This window comes from Pseudopipra pipra, chromosome W (genome assembly GCF_036250125.1).
Source record: "Pseudopipra pipra isolate bDixPip1 chromosome W, bDixPip1.hap1, whole genome shotgun sequence".
Lineage (NCBI taxonomy): Eukaryota > Metazoa > Chordata > Aves > Passeriformes > Pipridae > Pseudopipra > Pseudopipra pipra.
In genome coordinates, this window is record NC_087580.1 from 56,916,048 (window position 1) to 56,928,922 (window position 12,875).

Below are 12,875 nucleotides of genomic sequence, written 5' to 3' on the forward strand. Positions count from 1 at the left end.
CCTGCGCAGTGCACACTTTCCCACTTAATGTAGCCTTACCATATCTGCATTACCAAAGGTCCTCATTAATGGTTGTAGTCTCTAATACGTGTCATGGGTTTACTTGTTCTAAAAAAACCAAACAGGAATTTTTCTTTTCCCGCTGCATGTGGAGGAGGGATGTTGAATGGAGAGGACAGTTTTTCTGCCCTGGGTTGATTACCTACACAAAGGAGCTGGCTGGCAGAACTACATTCCAACCTGATAGCCCTCTCTGGGGCTGGGTAGAGGATGGGGAGTTTTTCTCCCCTCCTCTCCTTGGAAAGCGGCACTTGACTTTCTGCCTTAACAGAGACAAGGGGTGTGTGTGTGTGTGTTGAAAAAGCTTTGAGGCTGTTTTGCTCTCGACCTGGTCATCTGGCTGCTCTCTGGCCTCAGCTTGCCTGCGCGTTGTCTTGTCTCCAGCCCAAATCTGCTCAAATTTCATCGTAGAGTTTGTGCTCACCAACAAACAAGGGGGGAGTCCTGTCTACAACCAGTCGCAGACAGTGTGAGTTTAGTGGGAAAGAAACCGCCTTTCTTTCCCCCTTTTTCCCCTTCCCCTCCTCGGTGGAGGGCGGGTGGAATCTCCATTTTTCGGCTTCTCCTGCAATCCGGGACCACCCTCAGAGCCCAACAGCGCCCCCTGCCGACCAACACCAAGCACTGCAGGCTCTGCTCCTCCAGTGATCCAACAGCGCCCCCTGCAGGCCACCACAGAACACTGCAAGCTCTGCACCTCTAGTGATCCAACAGCGCTCATGCCAACTGTGATTAGAATCACGCTAGAGGACAGAGAAGTATCAAACTGTTTCCTTTTTGAAGGGGACTTCTGGGTACAGGATTGTTGTTTAGTTGTTTTTGTGTTCTGTTGCTGGTTTTGCCAATATACATATATCCTTTAATAAAGTGTTGTTATTTCTTCTTTTTTCCATACTTCCTCGATTGGAGCCTCTTATTTTCAGATTTACTATTGCTGAGAGAGAGGGGTTTGGTCTACCTCGTAACTCATCCTCCTAGCAAAACACTCCAGTCTCCTTAAACTGAGACAAAATGTGTTTTCCTAAACTGTTTTGCAAAGCCAGGGGCATTAGTATTTATTCTGAAGGTAGTGATTTGTTCATTGCAGGATAAATTCTATCAGCCTTTAGATGCTCAGCCTAGCTTAAATACTTTTACATATATTCTACATTAATCCTATTTGAGGTTGATATCCTAAATCCAAATAAACCATAGAATGGTATCAAGAAACCTCTATCAATTTTTGAAGTTTCCTATATTTAAAAATCCAATATTTCAGAATGGAATAGTTGATCGAGAGAAAATAAAACACACTTTCTACAGTAAAAGGTTACTTTATCATTAAAAGGGAGACAAATGCCTTGTTTCTACATGAAAATTGTAAACCTTGTGTAATTTTTTTTCTTTTTCTGCATGCTGCATCATGTTTGTGTTAATTGTATGCATATGATTAGGAAGAGTTCTGTCCAGAATATGTAAGACACACTTTTCACAGACTTAACTTCTGGCATACGTTTAGGTTTGTCATTAATTTGCTGGTTATACAACTCCACCCTGAGGAGGGGGAGTGATAGAGCACCAAAAAGGACTGCGGTGGGTTGACTGTGGCTGGCCACCAGGTGCTCACCAAAGCCATTCTATCACTTCCCTCCTCAGGTGGACAAGGGAGAGAAAATAAGATGGAACTTGTTGGTCAAGATAAAGCCAGTTTAATAAAGCAAAAGCAAAGCCATGTGTGGAAGCAAAGGAAAAACAAAATAATTATTCTCTACTTCCTATCAGCAAATGGTGTCCAGCCACTTCATCAGAAGCAGTATGTGTAGTGGTTGCTTTGGAAGGCAAATGTAATAATGAATGCTCCCCCCACCCCTCCCCCATACACACACACTTTCTCTTAACTTTTATTGCTTAGCAGATGTCATATGGTACGGAATATCCCTTTGTCAGTTTGGGTCAGTTGTTCTGGTTATGTCCCCTCCAAAGACCTTGCCCATCCCCATCCTACTGGCCTTTGGGGATGTTGGGGGATGTTGGAGAGACAATGCTGATGCTGTGCCAAAACGCTGGTGTGTTATCAATACCTTTCTAGCTACAAATACACAGCACAGCACTATGAGGGCTCCTACGGGGGAAATTAACTCCAATCTACAAAAAGGGTGTGAGGGAAGAGCCAGGGGACTGGCAGACCTGGTAGTCTAAGCTCAGTTCCTGGAAAAATTACGGTGAAGATTATACTGAGTACTATCAAAAGACGTGTAAAGAACAATGCAATTATCAGGAACAGTCAACATGAGTTCACAAAAGGAAAGTCCTCTTTAGCTAAGTTTGTATTCTTCTAGGATAAGGTCACCCACCTAGTTGATGAAGGGAAGGCGGTAGATGTAGTTTTTCTGAATTTTAGTAAGGCTTTTGATACTGTCCCTCATAGTTCTCCAACTGTGGCATAAATAGATACACAGTGCAGAACCAGCTGAAGGGCAGAGCTCAAAGGATTGTAGTGAATGGGGCTACATCTGGCTGGTGACTTGGTCACCAGTGGCGTTCCTCGGGGCTCAGTTCTAGGGCCGGTCTTGTTCAATATATTTACCAGTGATCTGGATGCAGGAGTTGAATGCACCCTTAGTACGTTTGCTGAGAATATCAAATTGGGAGGTGCTGTTGACCCTCTTGAGGGAGACAAGAGGCCTTGCAGAGGGATCTAGATAGATTAGAGCATTGGTCTATGATTAATGGGATGAAATTTAACAAGTCAAAATGCTAAATTCTGCACCTAGGACAGAGTAACACTGGACACAAGTATAAATTGGGAGAGGAGAAGCTGAAGAGCAGCCCTGCAGAAAGGGATCTATGGGTGCTGTTCTATAGTGCATTGCTGTTTACAGCAGCACTCCTGAGCAGTAAGTGCTTCTCACGCAAATCTCTTCACATCTAAAGCACCATTCTCCTTTATTAGGTCTCTCACTTGGTCCCACAAAGCTGTAACCTTATGGTTGAGAGCCCTGAGACCAGTGAGTAACAGCCATTCCAATCTCCCCCCTAACTTGTGAGCAGACTTACATGCTGCTTTCCATGGTAATTCATGCATAGCCGATTTGATCATCTGCAGAATAACTACTGACACATCTTCTATTTTGAGTGTCAGAGACCAGATTCGTATTTTACCAGATCGTTTGACTGATGGATCAAATAAACCATGTTGTCTGTGTGGGGGAGGAAGAAGGGCTAGGTTTAGGCCTGGAGCCAACATGGTTGTGCCCATGCAGAGCACATGGCAGGGAAAGCCATGTGGCTGGGCTGTCAGTAAGGTCCTCCTGGTGGCCTGCCCACACTGCACCCCTTGGAGCCTCTAATTGGCTGTGGCACCCCTCACTTTGGCTAGGGGGAAAGTGAGTGTCAGTGAGCCAAAGGTCCCACCTAGAGGGAGTGGCCACAATAGCCAGAGTCTATAAATAGACATGCATGAGGCCTATTTCCCCTTGGCCTCTGCCCTCCTGACCTGTCAACATGTGACCTCCAGAGTGGTAAATATGTCTATCTCCTCTCTTTCTCTCTTTATTCTTTTTTCTCTTAATCTCTCTTCCTTTACTCCTGTGGGCATCTTGTCTGTATTTCACTTAAGTTTGTGTTTGCTGTGATGCCTAAAAGATCACAGAGAAAAAAACTCCAGGACAGTTTAGTATATAGATAAGAAGAGCAGGTCTTTAATTACGGCCCTCAGGCCCACGGGAAAACACACAACGTGCACGCCCATGTGTCCAGAGGTTCCACAATTTATGGTATTGTCCATCCAATCCCAGAATTATCCACCTCCAGATCCTCCCCAGTTCTGCCCCCAGCACACCTCTTCGGGAATTGAGTCGGGGGTCGAGGATCCCTGTTCCTTCCTCATCTTCATCTTCTTCATGGCACGTACAGTTCTTGGAGCTCCTCCAAGATTCTGGGTTTGAAGGTTACTTTATCTTTGGTGGTATCTTGTTGTTCAGGCCTAGGGTGCAATTTTCTTAAACAGAGGTGTTTTCTACAATTCTACCTTGAAAAGAAGTCTAAACAAGCTAAAAAAATTTAGAAAATTTGATATGAAATGGGGTAATAGGGTTGAGTATGTGTAAACTACTGTGTTAAGATGTGACAAATTATACAGCTACATTAAAATCTACATTTACTACACAACTACTTCTAAAATATACAAAAAACTAAAAATCCAAAAAGTTCAAAGGCATCAGCTGCGTGTAACAAAGGTTCCCTTACTACAGCAATGCTTACTAGTTTCAGTAACCCATTGTAATGCTTTTGTGAAGTTGCATGTTATTTCTGTTAAACCCTTTTTGCCAAAACACCTATTTTCTCACCAAATTAAAAGAAATCTCTTAGAGAAAAATGTGTAGTTTTTCTCCGGACATGAACTCAAGGTATCTAAGAATCAAAGACTTTGCAAGGGTTCCTGTGGGCAAAATTTCTTGAACACTAAAATTAAAATGTACACCCAGTAAGAACTTGGAGGCCTCCAGCAGAGCCATTGTCGCTAGGAACGCAGCCACAGGGGGCCAGCACTCAGTGCTGGGCCATTCCAAAATGCTGAGAGTCACTGCCACGGCCTCCCCAGTCCCTGACTTTCTCCATAGCCATGGCATGGTTGCTCTTGCTTGTAGCCGACTACACCAGATGTGGGAATTGATAGCTGCAGGTTAACCAAGATGGCCACAACTCACAGCTGAAGTGTGCAGAATAGATTTATTCAATCATTGCAGGGACACACACATACACTGCTAAGTCAAAATGTAGCAGGGGCAAAAAGTGCTGAAAAGGCCTGAGCCTTGCCTTACTTACATACCAAAGCCTAACGCAGGTGTAAATGGGGCACCAGGCTGTTTTTACAGTTCTAAACTTTCTCTCTTATCTCCCTTCCCCCCAAGCTTGTGGGAAAGAATGCATTTAAGTCTTTAAAAACATTCTGTTATTTTCCTTGAGAGAATTCCATTTCTTTCAATAGATAGAAAACAACCCAAAGAAAATGCAGTGTGAAAATTCCCACACTGAAATAGTATTCTTAGCATCCCAAGCTGCAAACTTATCTTGAGCAAAAACAATTAAAGAAAAACACCTCCTCATCATATCTTCCGTTTTCAACCCCTTCCTTCTCACACTGGATGATTAACACTTACTGGAAAAAATGGCCAGTGGGGTGTCCTGGTACTGACCGGGACAGGGTTAATTTTTTGCAGTAGCCAGGAGGGAGTATGGCTAAAGCCTGGAGGTTATTCTATACCACCTCACGTCATTGCCAGGGGTGGGGGAAAGGGACTCTTTTCTGGGGAGAAGGGGTTCCTTCTGGTTGAGAAAATGTGGCGGGGGGGGGGGGGGGGGGAGCTGTCTGGTAATGTTTATTGTCACAAGCACTGCGGTGAGCATTTTTGCATGAGAATCACTCTGTCTTTTATATCTTTTGTTATTAATATTGTTGTTGTTACTGTTTGTTTTCTTATTTCATTGCTGTTTCCAGTAAATTGTTATTATCTCAACCTGTGATCTTTGCCTTTTGTGCCTCCAATTGGAGGTGGGGAGGTGGAGTGGCATGTGGGGTTTTTTTAGTGGGAGTACTAAATTGGGGAATTCCTAAACTACAACAACTTTAATTGATGCCAAATGTGGGGTGCAAAGGGTTGAGATAACAACAGATCTGCCCAGAGCAGGTTGGAAACAAATTTGATCTAAGAATTTGTTGTATTAGGTATTGAGACACTTGTCACAACGTTGCTTGGTCTGTTCATGTGGGTATGGGACCTAACCCTGTATATATTCCTCTATGTGCTCCTCGTGATGTTCTTCTTCAGAGCAAGGAGAGGGATCAGGATGGCTTTGTTGCTGCACTGTGTGATATCAATTTATGACATGATGACATCAAGGGCAATGAGGATCATTTGGGATGTGTTTTCAGTATTGCTCCCCTACCCTTACCTTGGGTGCTACCTCTGGGAGTCCATTAATAATTGTACCCAGTCTGTGGGAGGAATAGGAGAGGATGATTTCCCCCAGCTTTTCACCCCCTTTTTCTCCTTCAGGCCTGTTACAACAGCTTTTGAGGATTTTGAATTCCCTCTGGATGTTAAAGAAAGCATGTTCTTGTTGCTAAGTCTGCCAGGTCTCCTCAGTGCAGTCCACATCATGCTTAGAGTTACAAAAGAGATTTCAAGGAAGATCTGCTCCAAGGGTGGTGTACCAGGGTGAATTTATGATGGTACTTTTGATCTGTGTTTGGCCCAGACAACTGTAAAAGTTTTATTCTTTCCCTGCCAAGTTTTGAGAAAACAAGTACTGATAAATGGGTGCCTTGTCCTTGGAGAGAGAGCTTCTTGCATAAACTGTTTTAATTGGTGTTCTGTGATTGGCTAATTGTCCTCCAAGGTCGCTTGAAGGAGAAAGTGAAGAGTATAATGATGAAGTAGCGCCCCCAGACTCATTTGGAAAAGACCCCCCGAGTGCAGTATGCAGGTGCAGGGAAAGCCACGCGTGCGCAGAAGAGATGCACTTACATAACGAAGCGGGTGGGACGGAGAGCCTCTGGCTGGGCGGTGATGACCACTCCTGCCCAGGTTGAGGTCACTCAATTGTATAAAATGCCATTATTCGAAGGCAAACATACTGTACAAAGTCTCTGGCTAAGAGTGGTGTGCAAGTCTGTTCTTCCAATATATCAACTATTTCTATAAATATGGAGGTATTCGCTTCATTTGAGTTAATAGCACTGCAAAGCAGTACAGGTGCCAAATTCCCAAACCATACCTTTTGTTCATCTAAGGGAACTTTATTTTATGAGATTAAGGATGTCTTCAAAATATCAAAGGAGACAAAATAACCCCCAAGTTTTTGATTTATTTGTAATTCAATGAACTCTGTATTTTGCAACAGGACTTTCAGGTATGCCTGTATTGCTAAAAAAGGTAAATAAGAACGGGGCTGGTAATTTGTAAGTAGTAGGGAAGGCTGGTGGTGTGGATTGGTGAAGGAGTGGACTAGGAGGAGACTAGTGGAGGCTGGTGTATTGGGTCTGGCTGAGCTGGAGTTCATTTCCGCATAGCAGCCCTCACAGTGCTGTGCTTTGCATTGGCACCTAGAAGGGTGTTGATAACACACCAGTGTTTTGGCTACTGCTGAGCACAGCATCAGCACAGTAACATTCCTTCCCCAACTGAGGGCAAGATCCTGGGAGGGGACACAAGTAGGCCAGTTGACCCAAACTGACCAAAGGGATATTCCATACCATATGACACCAGCTCAAATATAAAAGCTAAGGCAAGGATCAGGAAGGCAGGCATTCATTGTCTCCAATGGCTGCCTGCTGAGAAACCATTACGCATGCTGAAGCCCTGCTTCTTGGAAGTGACAGACCATCACTGCTGATGGGAAGTAGAGAATAAACCCTGCTATCTTTTTCTTCGCTTTTGCATGCTTTTGCTTTAAATAAACTGACTTATCCCAACCCACGAGTTGTTTTTCCACCTCCCCTGTCTGACTGGAAAGGGGAGTGATAGAGGGGCTGGGTGGGCACCTGGCATCCAGCCAAGGTCAACCCACCAGAGCTGGTTATAAGACACTATTTAATTTCATATACTAGGACCTACCTGGCAGCACTTGAAGATGTGAAATCAAACATTCTCAAACAGAAGTGAAAAAAGAACTCTCTTGGGTGCTTAATAGTGGTTAAAAAACCACCACGATTTTTAGCAACTTAGAATGAACTCGGTTGTTTGGGGACTCTCCTTTGGTCAAAACTACTAAATTATATTCTTTATCTATCTAGACTTTGAAATTGCCATACAGTCAGAAGGTGAACAGAAATAATCACTGACCACCTGGCTTGCTGCAAGTTTGGTTTCTACCTTGTAGGAAGTGATTTGAATGGACTTTAAAAAAAATTAGCATAAGAGCTTACCAGCCTGTGTTGTTTTGATTTGCTAAAACTTGGGCTTAGTTTCTTGAAAACTTTGAAAAGTCAGGCAAGAATAGCTTTATCAACAAATGGCAAAGTTCTTTTTGATATTTACTTAGACTTTTTAATTTTGCAGTTTACGATGAGAAAAAGAAACTTCTAACTGGACAACTGACAAAATACCCAGAGAAGCTAATTATCTATTGTAAAGATCTTAGAATACTTAATTTCTACCTGATATACACAAAAGAAGAGCAAGTGAAAAGAATAAGTATAGTAACCTAATTTGTTTTCCTTTTTTTAGGGTTAGTGTTGGGTGTTTAGTTATGGGGGCTTTGAGAGATCCCTTAAACTTGAAGTGTTCTCTGATCATTTCCAACTGAGAAAGTAAAAGACTGATTTATAGCTAACTTTACTCATTAAACATCTTTATGTATAGCAGTTAAAAAGATTAGATGCACTGGTTCTTTGAAGATTGTTTAAACCTGGGAGAGGATTAAAAAGTCGTGTTTTTTTACACTGACAGTCTTACTCTGTGTTTGTGTGTTAATTTTTGGTCCTTTCCTAGATCATCATTGATATCGTAGCCAGATTCCTAAGCCACTTAAACACTTGTTTCTGTTTTCTTATGCATCGGCTGCCCCAAACAACACAGGAAAATGTTTTGTTTTTTATTTTTGAGTTGCATTTATTGCATACTGTTAGTTCCTTAAGCAGTCTGGGACACTCAGTAGCTGAGTTTGTGCTTGGCTTATAACTCTGCCCTGCTGGCAGATAGCCTCAGAAGATCAATTTTTCTCTGCATTGTTACACTTGTTGCTAAAAATCTCTGAATTGTCTACTATTGGTCTCTATGTACCTCAGTGTAGATGACCAGAAATCTTTCAAGCAAGAGTAGCATCACCGGATTGAAAACTTACTGTTATAAATACATGCAAATCCTTTTCATGTGCTTCTGACCAGAGTGCTCTCATCTAGAAAGTATTTTGCTTAGTTTATCAATGTTTTTTCTGTCTTATTGCAGTAAACCAAACTCCCTGCTCTTAATTCTTATTACAGTTTCAGTGGCATCTGACAAAGTATTTCCCTTCTGTTGTTATTTGCAAGTGATCACAGAATCACAGAATCAACCAGGTTGGAAAAGACCTCTGAGATCATTGAGTCCAACCTATGACCCAACACCACCTTGTCAACTAGACCATGGCACTAAGTGCCACATCCAGTCTCTTCTTAAATACCTCCAGGGATGGTGACTCCACCACCTCCCTGGGCAGCCCATTCCAATGTCTGATCACTCTCTCTGTAAAGAATTTCTTCCTAATGTCTAACCTAAACCTCCCCTGGCACAGCTTAAGACTGCCCTTTTGTCCTACTGCTGGTTGCCTGGGAGAAGAGACCGATCCCCACCTGGCTACAACCTCCTTTCAGGTAGTTGTAGAGAGTGATAAGGTCTCCCCTGAGCCTCCTCCAGGCTAAACAACCCCAGCTCCCTCAGCCGCTCCTCATAGGGCCTGTGCTCCAGTCCTTTCACCAGCCTTGTTGCCCTTCGTTGGACACCCTCCAGCACCTCAACATCCTTCCTAAACTGAGAGGCCCAGAACTGGACACAGTACTCAAGGTGTGGCCTAACTAGTGACGAGTACAGGGGCAGAATCACCTCCCTGGTCCTGATGGCCACATGTCTCAGTTTAATGAGACTGAAGTGTTTTGCTAAGGAGGATGAGTTATGAGGAAGACCAAACTCCTCTCTCTCAGCAATTGTAAATCTGAAATTAAGAGGCTCCAATTGAGGAAGTATGGAAAAAGAAAAAAATAACAACCCTTTATTAAAGGATATATGTGTATTGACAGAACAACAAAAGAACACAAAAACAACTAAACAATTATACTGTACCCAAAAAAAGTCTCCTTCAAAAAAAAGAAACAGTTCAATACTTCCTGTCCTCTGGAGCAATTCCAATCACGGTCGGCAGGGGGCGCTGTTGGATCACTGAAGGAGCAGAGCCTGCAGTTGCTCTGTGTTGGTCATCAGGGGGCACTGTTGGGCTCTGGCAGTCGCCGCGTGGGGCCCTATTTCGCAGGAGAAGCTGACAATGGAGATTTTCCCCCCACCAAGGAGGGGAAGGGGAAAAGGGGAAAGAAGGGTGGTTTCTTCACACGAAATTCATGCTGTCTGCGGCTGGCTGTGGCCGGGACTCCCCCCTGTTGTCGATGAGCACAAACTGCTGCCAAAACACAGGATCAGAGGAGGGAAAAAACGACCCCCTCCCCAAAAGGTTCTTCTGCGGGATGGGCCAAACCTCTCCGATGACATCCAAGCAGGTATGGGCTGGGGACAGAGCAGAGCGTAGGCAAGCCAAGGCCAGAAAACAGCCAGATGACCAGGTCGAGAGCAAAATGGCCTCACAGCTTTTCCAACACACACACCTTGCCTCTGTTAAGGCAAAAAGTGAAGTCGTTTCCAAGGAGAGGAGGGAAAAAAACATCATCACTCCCCCCCACACACAGCCTTAGAGAGGGCCATCAGCCTGGAATGCAGTTCTGCCAGCTAGCTCTTTTGTGTAGGTCAATCACCCCCTCCCCCTCCCTCATCCAACATCCCTCCTTACAGGAGGCAGGGAAAAGAAAAATTCCTGCTTGGATTTTTAGAACAAGTAAACCTATGACTCCACACTATTCCTGAAAAAGGCCAGGATGCCATTGGCCTTCTTGACCACCTGGGCACACTGCTGGCTCATGTTCAGCTTCCTGTTGATTAGAACCCCCAGGTCCCTCTCCACCTGGTTGCTCTCCAGCCACTCTGTCCCCAGCCTGTAGCACTCCATGGGGTTGTGGTGGCCAAAGTGCAGGACCCAGCACTTGGGCTTGTTGAACATCATACCCTTGGATTCAGCCCATCTCTCCAGCCTGTCCAGGTCCCTCTGCAGAGCCCTCCTACCCTCCAGCAGATTGACACTCCCCCCCAACTTGGTGTCATCTGCAAATTTGCTGATGGTGGACTCAATCCCCTCATCTAAATCATCAATAAAGATATTAAACAGAACTGGGCCCAACACTGATCCCTGGGGGACACCACTAGTGACTGGCCGCCAACTGGATGCAGCACCATTCACCACCACTCTCTGGGCCTGGCCATCCAGCCAGTTCTTAACCCAGCAAAGAGTGCCCCTGTCTAAGCCGTGGGCTGCCAGCTTTTTCAGGAGTATGCTGTGGGAGATGGTGTCAAAGACTTTGCTGAAGTCCAGGTAGACTACATCCACAGCCTTCCCTTCATCCACCAGGCAGGTCACCTGATCATAAAAGGAGATCAGATTGGTCAGGCAGGACCTGCTCCTCCTAAACCCATGTTTGCTGGATCTGATCCCTTGTCCATCTTGTAGGTGCCATGTGATCGCACTTAGGATGATCTGTTCCATAACTTTGCCGGGCACCGAGGTCAGGCTGACAGGCCTGTAGTTTCCTGGGTCTTCCTTTCGGCCTTTTTTGTGGATGGGCATCACATTAGCCAGCTTCCAATCATCTGGGTCCTCCCCAGTGAGCCAGGACTGGTGATAAATTATAGAGAGTGTCTTGGTGAGCTCTTCCGTCAGCTACCTCATCACCCTAGGACAGATCGCATCTGGTCCCATAGACTTATGAGGATCCAAGTGGTTCAGCAGGTCACTAACTTCTTCCTCCTGGCTAACAGGGGGGCTATTCGGCTCCCTGTTGCTGTCTACCAGCCCAGGAAGCCAGTTGTCCTGTGGACAACCTATCTTACTGTTGAAAACTGAGAGAAAGAAGGTGTTAAGTACCTCAGCCTTTTCCTCATCTTTGGTGACTATATTCCTCCCCACATCAAATAAAGAATGGAGGTTTTCCTTGCCCCTCCTTTCACTATCGATGTATTTATTAAAACACTTCTTGTTATCCTTAACAGAAGTGGCCAGATTAAGTTCTAATTGAACTTTCGCCTTTCTAATTTTCTTTCTGCATGACTTAATGACATCCTTAAACACTTCATGAGTTGCCTGCCCCTTTTTCCAAAGGTGATATATCCTCTTTTTTCCCTCATTCCTGCAAACGCTCCCTGCCCAGCCAGGCCAGTCATCTTCCCCACTGGTTCATCTTTTGGCACATAGGGACAGCCTGCTCCTGTGCCTTCAAGATTTCTTTCTTGAAGTATACTCATCCTTCCTGGACCCCCTTTGTTTTTAAGGGCTGTTTCCCAAGGTACTCTCCAAATCAGTCTCCTGAATAGGCCAAAGTCTGCCCTATGGAAGTCCAGGGTAGAGGTTTTGTTGATGCCCTTCCTTACTTCACTGAGTATTGAAAATGCTATCATTTCGTGGTCACTGTGCCCCAGACAGCCTCTGACCACCATGTCTCCCACCAGTCCTTCTCTGTTTGTAAACAGCAGGTCTAATGGGGCCCCAGCCCTGGTAGGTTCATTTATCAGCTGCAATAGGAAGTTATCCTCCATGCACTCCAAGAACCTCCTAGACTGCCTCTTCTCCACTGTGTTGAGTTCCCAGCAGACATCTGGCAGGTTAAAGTCACCCACAAGAACAAGGGCTGGTGATTTTGAAACCTCCGCCAGCTGCTTGTAGAATAATTCATCACCCTCTTCATCCTGGTTGGGTGGTCTGTAACAGACTCCCACCAGGATGTCGGCCTTGTTGGCCTTCCTGCTGATTCTGACCCATAAGCACTCAACCCTATTGTCACTGACCTCAAGTTCTACAGAGTCAAGAGACTCTCTAACATATAGTCACCCCTCCACCTCTCCTACCTCGCCTATCTCTTCTGAAGAGCTTGTAACCATTGCTGCCTTAAGATTGTGAGCCAAAAAAACCTCCAGGCCAATTTAGTATAGAGATAAGATATAGAGCAATCCTTTAATTGAAGGCCTCCAATCACGGGAGTACAA